At 33.7% G+C, this 8,280-nt stretch overlaps 1 pseudogene; it reads right to left on the bottom strand.

Annotated features, from left to right (window-relative positions):
• Positions 1–543: 543 nt before the first annotated feature.
• Positions 544–8,280, bottom strand: part of LOC132002671 (tigger transposable element-derived protein 1-like) — a 58,720-nt pseudogene continuing 50,983 nt past the window's right edge.

The raw sequence follows: 8,280 nt of genomic DNA, 5'->3' as shown, positions 1-8,280 counted from the left end.
GGAAACGGTCTCCCAACAATTAGTAGAGGATTTGCCTTAATAAAAATATTTACTTTATCTTTGTTATGTTGAAAGAAATAATTCAATATGAAGGGAAAAATTTATGATACAGGGAAAAAAGTACATTTTTAGAGTGATATAATTGAGGAGAGATGCAAGTACATGAAACATAATGTACAACTGTATGATCTGGCCCTCAGATACCTCTATCAAGAGATCATCCATGGTAATAGTAAGGAAGGCAGAGCACATATATGCATACATTGGTAGTGGAATGTAGGGATACCTCTGAGATAATATAGATTCACTTCCAGACCATGGCAATGAAGCGAGTTATATGAAGTTTTTGGTCTCCCAGTATATATAAAAGTTATGTTTACACTGTATTGTAGTCTATTAAGTGTGCTGTAGCTTTATGGTCTGGAAAAAAATGTACTATGCCTTAATTAAAATATACTTGATTGCTAAAGAATGCTAACCATCATTTGAGCTTTCAACAAATCACACTCAGTTTGCTAGTAGAGCATTTTGCCTCAGTGTTAATCATTGCTGACTGATCTGGGTGATGGTTACTGAAGGTGGTTGTGGCAATTTTTTAAAATACAACAACAATGAAGTTTGCTGCATCAGTTCACTATTTCATGAATGATTTCTTCGTAGCATTCTATGCTGATTGATAGCATTTTGCCCATAGTAGAATTTCTTTCCAAAATGAGGTCAGTCCTTTCAAACCCTGCCACTGCTTTATCAACCAAGTTTATGTAACATTCTAAATCCTATGTTATCATAACAACATTCTTCACAGCGTCTTCAACAGGAGTGGATTCCATTTCAAGGGGGATATGCACCCCAAAGTTTATGGCACCAATGTCAACAATAGCCAAAATATGGAAAGAGCTCAGATGTTCATTGACAGATGAATGGATAATAAATATGTAGTATATATATGCTTTGGAATATTACTCAGCCATCAAAAAAATTAAATCTTGCCATTTCAATGACGTGGATAGTACTAGAGGGTATTATGCAAAATAAGTCAGTCAGAGAAAGATAAATACCATATGATTTCATTCATATGTGGAACTTAAGAAACAAAACAGTGAACATAGAGAAAGGGAAGGAAAAATTAAGTAAGATGAAAACAGAGAGAAAGGCAAAGGAGACTCCTAAGTAAAGGAAAAAAACAGGGTTGCTGGAGGGGGGTGGGTGGGGGATGGGGTAACTGGGTGATGGACATTAAGGACACCTGATGTAATGAGCACTGGGTATTATATGCAACTTATGAATCATTAAATTCAACCCCTGAAACTAATAATACAGTATATCTTAACTAAATTGAATTTAAATGGAAAAAATTTTTTAAAAAGAAACCAATTTCTTTGCTCATCCATTAGAAGAAAATCTTCAGCTATTAAAGTTTTATTAAGGGATGGCAGCAATTCAGACACATTTCAGGCTCTACCTCTAATTTTAATTCTCTTGCTAATTCTACTACATCTGCAGTTACTTCCTCCACTAAAGTCTTCAACTCTTCAAAGTCATCCATGAGGGTTGGAATTAACTACTTTCAAACTTCTGTTAATGTTGATATTCTGACATCTTCTCATGAATCACAGAAGTTCTAAGTGGCATCTAGAATGGTGACTCCTTTCCAGAAGGTATTTAATTTACTTTTCCCAGATCCTTCAAAGAAATAACTACTTACGGCAGCTATAGCTTTATGAAATGTATTTCTTAAGTAATATGACTTGAAAGTAAAAAGTAGTATCTGTGATCCATGGGCTTCAGAATGGATATTATGTTAGTAGAAATGGAAACAACATTAATTTCTTTGTGCATCTCCATCAGAGTTCTTAGTTGACCACATGCATTGTCAATGAATAGTAATGTTTTGATAGCCGTATTGTTTCTGAGTGCTAGGTCTCAAAGAAGGCTTAAAATAATCAGTAAACCATGTTATAAACAGATGTGATGTCTTATAGGTTTTGTTGTTCCATTTATAGGCAGTATAGATTTAGCATCATTCTTAAGGGCCCTCAGATTTTTTTTTTTTTTTTGAGTGATAAACAAGCATAGGCTCCAACTTAAAGTCACCAGCTACATTAGTCACTAGCAAGAGACTCAGCCTGTCCTTTAAAGCTTTGAAGAAGGCATTGACTTCTCTTTCCTAGCTATGAAAGTCCTAGATGGCATCTCCTTCTCTTTCTTCGTCTCAAACTTTTGTTCATTTATTTGAGAGAGAGAAAGAGAGAACACAAAGGGAGAGTGAGAGGGAAAAGCTAACTCCCGCTGAACAGAGAGCCCGATGTGGGAATTGATCCCAGGATCACTTCCTTTTTTTTTTTTTTTTTCTTCAAAAAATGTACTTTAATTCCAAGAGCTTAATCTAGAATGAACACTATCATTTTCTATTTCTATTTGTGAAGTAAAGCAGTGAAAGAAACAACTTACTAAAATAAACAACATAGATTTTTACATTTCTTTTACAAATATCCAAGTTTCCTTATTTGCATTTATCCTATACATAATACCACCTTAGATTTAAGAGTCCTAACAGGATTAAAACATGTTATTTTAAAACACATTTTTGCATATTTTAAAACACATTTCAGGTCAGATCATGACCTGAATTGAAGGTGGACACTTAACTGACTGAGTCACCCAGGTGTCCAGCATCTTCTTCTAATAGAAGGTTGTTTCTTCTATATTGGAAATCTGTTGTTTAGTGTAGCCACCTTCATTAATGACCATAGCTGGATCTTTTGGGTAATTTGCTACAAGTTCTGTATCAGTGGTTGCCATTTCACTTTGCACTTTTAGGTTACAGAGACAGCTTCTTTCCTTAAAACCCATAAACCAAACTCCAGTAGTTTCAAACTTCTATTCTGCAATTTCCTCACCTCCCTGAGTCTTCACAGAATTGAAGACGTTAGGGTCTTATTCTGGATGAGGCTTTGGCTTAAGAGAATGTTATGTTATGCTTTGATCTTCTATTCAGACCACTAAAATTTTCTCCACATCACCAATGAGGCTGTTTTACTTCTTATTGTTTGTGTGTTCACTGGAGTATCACTTTTAATTTCCTTCAATAACTTTTCCTTCACATTCACAACTTGGTTAACTATTTGGCATAAGAGGCTTAGCTTTTGGCATCTCTCGGCTTTTGACTAAGTTTAAACATTTACAGATTTTGATTTAAAGTGAGAGACATGTGATTCTTCCTTTCACTTAAACATTTAGAGGTCACTTAGGGTTATTAATTTGCATAATTATAATATGGTGTTATAGGGACCCTTAAGGAGAAGGAGAAAACTGGGAATGGCAGGCTGGTGGGGCAGTCAGAATACACAAAATATTTATCAGTTAATTTCCATCTTACATGGGATATTTCATGATGCCCCTTAACAAATACAATAGATCACTGATTACAAGTCACCATAATAAATATAACAATAATAAAAAAGTTTGAAATATTCTAAGAATTATCAAAATATGACAGACCCATGAAGTGAGCAAATGGTTTTGGAAAAATGGTGCTGATAGACTTACTCAACACAGGGTTGTAAAAAGCCTTTAATTTGTAAAAAAATGTAATCTTCTGTAAAGCACATTAAAGTGAAGCACAATAAAATGAGGTGTGCCTGTATAAGTCATACTGGGAGTTTGTGGAAGTTGTCTTCTGATTGTTCCCATTTTCTTAGTGAAATAGAAATTAAGGTAAACAGCTAAGAATGAGGTTTGAATATAATGCATAAGACGTTTTAGAAAGAGAAAAATATATGAAAAGGTTATTCAGAAAATGTAGAGATAAAATCTCAAAGAACCTAGAAGCAATTACAGCAGATACGGTTATTGCTGACATTGTTACTGTGCTGACAGATACCTTCTATTTGCCTCCCTGCACCTTATGCATCTCCAGCGGGCTCTCTCCTTATATAGAATTTATCCTTTTCTTTAGGTTTTGCATTGTATTCAGACAATGAGAAATCACTGAAAGAGATCAGGGACCCCTTTGGTTTGCTGGGTCTCTTAAGTGGAAATCACTACTCCTCTTAAGACAGAGTTTTCTTCATTTGGTTTCTATTAACCTTTCCCTGAGCTTGACCTTTCAAGCTTAGGCTTGGTAAAATGTTTGCTACCACTAGTGTTAGACTACAGCACTGTCCCTTATGGTTACCATCTTCACTATAGACATCTTTGAATCAGTTCCTCTGCTTGAAAAAATAATGATTTAAAGTATCCTTATATGAGTGTATGATCTCTTTCCTGTTGGAACCTGAATAATAAGACTAAAGATATTATTCTTTTGACATTTTTTCACTAAGTGAACTTATAGAGACTCTTTGAAGTTGGGATGAGTCCAGTTATACTAGAGTTAGTGAACTAAGTGTCTAAATCAGGTTAATCTGTCATGCTGTCTGATAATGAGTTCATTCTCTCTGGTTGCCCTGTATAGTCTAACATGTTTAATATCCTCCAGAAACAACTACTCCTTCAAATTTTTTATAGGACTTGTGTTAGTGCCAGCATGAAAGCTAAATTCCACTAAGAAATTTGGTAGTTTTACCAACTGCATTCCCGTCCTATCTAATCCATAAAGACATTCTTTGACTTGAACAAAAACATATTTATTTCCCTCATATTTCCCAATAACGTATCTTTTTTTCTTAAAACTTTCTTTCACCATGTAGCAAGATTTTATCACATTTAATTTTTGCCATCTATTCTTTTAAGCCTCATCTTTTCATCCTTCCTAATTGATTTAACTTCCAGCTTATTCTCTATTTTTCTTGACCATCCTTTAAAATTCTTACTTGAAGTCATGTGAGACAAGTTAGAATATCTTGGATTTGTATTCTAGACCTAGCTTTTGTTATGTTTGTTTATTAGTTTATTATTTAAGTTCTCTGTTACCTTCATTAATAATAATACTTTTCTCAAAGTAGTTTTATAAAGATTAAATATGCCAATCTATGTAAAGGGAACATTACCAAATAAGAATTCAATACATGTTACCTGCACTTTCTTTTCTACCTGCCCTTCATTTCATGATTATCTATGCAGCTAAATATCTAATATTAACACAATTTAATAATAGTATTTGTTACATTTAGCATATTTTTACAAGTGCCATAAATGTATCACTAAGACTTTAGTAAATCTGAAAAGGAGTCATGTTTATAATTAAAATTCCATATCTATATTTTGGTACTACAACATAAATCCCATGTGTACTAGTGAGAGAAGAATATGGGGATAGTCTTATAACTAAGTAACCATCTGAGAATGGTGGATATGCTACCTTAAAAGTGAAACATAGTGCTAAATAAAAAGAAGAAAAATTCTTTTTGCTGAGGAGGGAAAAAAACCCCACTGTCAAATGTATGATAAATATCTGAGTTTAAATTTTAGAAAGAAAACTTTGTTTTGACAAGCATATGTATAAAAAATAAACCAACAAGAAAAAGTTGTCTTTTTTGTCTACCAATAGTTTTATTTATTTATTTTTTTCTTCCCTTCCATGGTTCCTTTTTACTACTGTGCTGCGTGAGCTCATCCCACTGGACAAACACCAGCTGAGCATTTTCTGAAATAACATAGAAATGTAAAGTTTGACTTAAAAAAAGCACTGGATTTGATTTTGTACACGGAAAAAACTTCCTAAAGTAGTCTTCATACTTCAAAATGAATAATTCCATGTATTACTACAACACAGTAAGATGGTCCCAAGCATAAGAATGACTTACTGGAATATACATATAAATTTTAGTTGAATGCTGAAATGGTAAGAATTAAGATGTAGGCATTGCTTTTCCTCAGCAATGGCTCCAAAGTATAAGCTTTTGTTATTTTAAGACTCACTAAAAGAATGAAATATTTATATTCTACAAATAAAATGATGATAATATTTTTTTGTTCATGCTCATTCATATTTACCTGGGCTTAAGAAAGCATTTGTAAAACTCCATTGAAAGTATTTAATTCATATAATGTTAATGGTTTATTATTATTATTGTAGTTCTATTCTAAGAGATAAGAGACAAGTTATCAATAATTGGAAAAGATGGAGGAAAAATGCACATTAGGTCACAGTAAGGGTTTTTTGGTTTTTTTTGTTTGTTTTTGGTAACTATCATCTAGGGATAATAATCCAAGAATACTCATAAAATAGATACAAACACATAGCAAATATAAAAATAATTTTATAATAATTTAGTTTTATTCTCTATTTTCCTAAAAGAATAAATTTATATATTTACTTAAAATTAAGCATTTAATACTTTCTACGATGCTCATTTTATCACATCACAATGTAATGCCAAACCCATGATCCTGATTTACTATTATCAGTCAAAATTATTTGTGAATTTGTACAGTGTGAAAGGCATTAGTTTTCCCTGTGTATGCTTTTTTTCTCCAAGTAGACATTCTTTGATGTCTAAATTTTTCAAGGAAAGTTTAAATAATATTATTTATGTTTAAATAATAGCCAATTAAGCATTAAATACTAAACTCTCTAAAAAACCTTAAAAATGTGTGACATTCTTTTGCTCCCATTTAGCTGTGTGATGATATACTTGTCACTCAGTTACCTGAGTTTTAGTTAATTCATTTATAAAGTGAGGAAAAATATTTAGATTACTTCTAAAGTTGATTTCAATTTAAAAAGTTCAAAGAACAGAAAAAGAGAAAGTTAAATTGTTTTGTACTTTATAGTTTGCAAAATGTAACACATTTTCATTTTTATTTTTTAAAATTATTTATTTTAGAGAGAGAGTGTATGTGTGAACAGGATGAGAGGCAGAGGGAGAGATTCAAGCAGACTCCTTGCTGAATGTGGTGCCCACGCAGGGCCTGATCCTAGGACCCTGAGATTATGACCTGAACCTAAATCAAGAGCTCCCTGCCTGACTGAGTCACATGGGTGCTCCTGAAATAGATTTTCAAAGAGGAATTTTCTATTTTGTTAAATTTAGCTTAAAAAAAAAAAAGTCTGATTTCTGATTAAGTGCAGTAAATTAAAAACATCTACTATGGCACCTCGGTGGCTCAGCTGGCTAGGAATATGACTCTTGGTTTTGGCTCAGGTTATGATCCCATGGGTACTGAGATTAAACCCCAGCTAGGGCTCTTTACTCCATGGGGAGTCAGCTTGAAGATTCTATCCCTCTTCTCCTTTCCTAAACTCACACACAGGATGTGCTCTCTAAAATAAATAAATAAATCTTAAAAACAACAACAACAACAACCCAAAAACCATCTACCTGGGATTGAAAGCAGAACAATTTATTGAAAGTCTTTATAAGAAACAATAGGTTTCAGAATTATTTTCCACTACCTTTTCTCTATAGCCAGAATACTACCTTTGGCAGTTGCCAATAGGAAACAAGACTTATTTCTCAAGAGACAAACAGAAAACCTCTGATATGCTGAACCTCAAGTCACCACAAGGTGGTGTTATTGGTGAGGGGCTTGAGTAGCCACACTGGGCCCACACTCAGAAAGATCCCATGGTGTTTTAATGTTTCACTTCTGCTTTATTTAAACTCTTAATAATTTTTTAACAAGGGGTCACTGAAATTATGTAGCTGAGTCTGGTTCACCTGTTTGCCACCACATCATGGTAGCCCAATTCACAAGCTCTGCAAGAGACTGCAGAAAACATCTCTGGGGAAAATTATCTTGCTGGAGAGAAAAAATTCTCATGTTACTAAATCTGAGGGTTAGCCTTGAAATGGTCAGGACATTGCCCAGCCAGCCTATACATTAAGCAAGGCACACACATTAAACAAGTCCTTCTACTACCATACATACATAGCTTCAAATAGTATGGTAGTGTCTCACTCTCACATATGAACAAGGAGCCAACAATTACCCAATATTGAAGAAAAATCTAAAACATGGAAGAGAGTTCCGAAGACACACAAAACAAAAGCAAAAACAAAAAACAAAAGAAGAAGAAAAGAAGAAGGAACACTTAGATAATAGCAAAATTCAGGGAGCATAATTTTTTTTAAAGATTTTATTTATTTGGGTGCCTGGGTGGCTCAATGGGTTAAGCCGCTGCCTTCAGCTCAGGTCATGATCTCAGGGTCCTGGGATCCAGTCCCGCATCGGGCTCTCTGCTCAGCGGGGAGCCTGCTTCCTCCTCTCTCTCTCTCTGCCTGCTTCTCTGCCTACTTGTGATCTCTTTCTGTCAAAGAAATAAAATCTTTAAAAAAAAAAAAATAACAAAAAAAAAGATTTTATTTATTTATTTGACACAGAGAGAGATCACAA

This window comes from Mustela nigripes, chromosome 15 (genome assembly GCF_022355385.1).
Source record: "Mustela nigripes isolate SB6536 chromosome 15, MUSNIG.SB6536, whole genome shotgun sequence".
Classification (NCBI taxonomy): domain Eukaryota; kingdom Metazoa; phylum Chordata; class Mammalia; order Carnivora; family Mustelidae; genus Mustela; species Mustela nigripes.
This window is presented reverse-complemented; position numbering and strand designations above follow the sequence as displayed.